Genomic DNA, 2,420 nt, shown 5'->3' with positions numbered 1-2,420 from the left:
TTCGTTCGTTCGTTCGTTCGTTCGTTCGTTCGTTCGTTCGTTCGTTCGTTCGTTCGTTCGTTCGTTCGTTCGTTCGTTCGTTCGTTCGTGTCCGTTCGTTCGTTCGTTCGTGGCCGTCCGAAGACTGACTGATTTTACCATTGGATATTGGCTGCTTATATAGAAGCCTGCGATGACGTAGGAACCTGGCAGTGCCTCCCTGTCCCGTGCCCCAGGTGCCTCGCCGTTGTCCCCCCTCGCTTAACACGTGTACAGGTGATGCTACCCCCCTTGGTCCAGTGTATGTCCGAGCGTCACACCCCTCTGTCTGCCACGTGCTCGGCCGGCGCCGCTCTCTCTCTCCCTGCGCGTGTACGTGATTCCGCAACTCCCTGATCTCCCACATCTGGTAGCCATGGGACCCCCTTCCCCCTCGCTCGTTTGTGTCGCTGGGGAAAACCTTCCTACCTCTGTTGCGGTGGCTGGTCTCCGGTTGTATGACGTCATCCCCCCTGAAATCTCCACAACTCCTCACTCCCCCCTGAAATCCCCACACTATTATGGATATTAACAGCTGTGCTGCAGAAGCTTATAGAACTTTTCTAAACAGTTCGACTATAATAAATACCGACTATTAAACCCGATGGCTAAGGCGTAACATGTTCTGTTACCGGGAACTATAACAGCGAAGGTATATGTACGGGCCTCGCGTGGAGCTGGTGAGGAGACGTGTAATACAGGCAGTAATGATCGTGCCGTAAAAATGATGTGTGCCGTAAAAATTGGAAAATTGGGCAGTAGGTCCGTGCGTTTGTTTCACAACTTTTTAATAAAATAACCAAGACCGCAGACCAAAGCATTTCAGACCCACACGTCGCTTCGTGGAGCCTTGGAGGGACACGTGCTGTGAGATTGATTTAAGAAGTTGGAAAATCTCAATAGGAAAAAATGCCTACCAACCATATAACTGAACTACATGGTGATTTTATGGGTTTTTGTAGTCATGCGGCAATGTCATTAAATATGTGCTTCTTTTTTCTTTTCTTTTTATCTCATACCGACATTTACAGGTAATGTGCTGGGAAAAAGTATTGTTTGATACCAAGAAATAATCCATCTACACTTCCCTTTATCGAATAACACACATGAAAAGTATCGAGCTCAAGTAATAATAGCCCTTATTTCACTAATCGGTGCAAGATACGCTATAATAATTCGAGCTATGCACTACAAAACGCGCATTGCTTAATTTACCATGCATAATAAAGAGCGTTCGTGATTAAGATACACAGCGACGTTAATTATTTCAACAGCAAGTTTGTACGCCCCGGATCGAAGCGTATACTGATGGACGCCAACACGAAAACGTCGCCCGTAGAAACAACGGCATTCCTCACCGCTAGCAAAGAAGTAGTCATTACCATACTAAACAGGTGAGGGTGTTATTTAGTCAGGTCCCTTAGACAATAGTGCAAAATATGGGCCGAATCGTTACAGGAGTGACAAAAGTCTCAAACTTGACACAGTTGTAGCTTATCGCAGTACTATAATTATTAGAGGGGGTGCCCAATGCAGATATTCCTTATAAGTGAATTACAGATGATTAAATGTTTGACCCTCCCCCGAGGAAGGAATGAAGGAATGTTTGACCCCCCTGTGTAGGCCTACACATTGTACAGGCGGGCGCGGTAGGGGGTTCGGAGTCGGGTGGTTCGAACATTTAATCATCTGTAATTCACTTCCACGCGCATATATTTGCTAATATATTGACTAATCGTGCGTCAATAAACTCAATATTCACGGAGAGTATAGCTAAGACATGTGTCTATAGGTATCTAGAATTTTAGAAATGTAACTCAAATCCTTCGCGAGATATTAGAATTAGTACACTATCCTACGGGCCATAGCCGCGCGTATATATATTAGACTATGAGCGATACCGTGCGTATATTTTTGGTAATTAATTAAACTATTCGTGCTTAATTAAACTCAGAATTTACAGAGACCATACCTAAGACATGTGTTTATATGTATCTAGAATTTTAGAAAATGTAACTCAAATCGTTCGCGAGATATTAGAGTTAGTACACTATCCTGCGGGCCATAGCCGCGCGTATACATATTAGCCTATGAGCGATACCATGCGTATATTTTTGATAATTAATTAAACTATTCGTGATTCAATAAACTCAAAATTCACGGGGATTATAGCTAAGACATGTGTTTATTTGTATCTAGATTTCTAGAAATGTAGTTCAATTCGTTCGCGAGATCGCGAGAGTTAAAGGCCTTCTTTAGTGATATCTCTAAACTGTCAAATTTTTACAATTATTTGAAGCTAGTATCAACACGTAAATAACGAAAGCATTCGTATATTTTTTGGTTGCCTCTGTGATATTTAAAACACGTCTTGATGTTGGGTCTATGAATGTTGAAAATCA

The sequence above is a fragment of the Priapulus caudatus genome, unplaced genomic scaffold (assembly GCF_000485595.1).
Source record: "Priapulus caudatus unplaced genomic scaffold, Priapulus_caudatus-5.0.1 Scaffold748, whole genome shotgun sequence".
NCBI classification, from domain to species: Eukaryota; Metazoa; Priapulida; class Priapulimorpha; order Priapulimorphida; family Priapulidae; genus Priapulus; species Priapulus caudatus.
The sequence above is the reverse complement of the archived record's forward strand: the minus strand, read 5'-3'. Positions refer to the sequence as shown.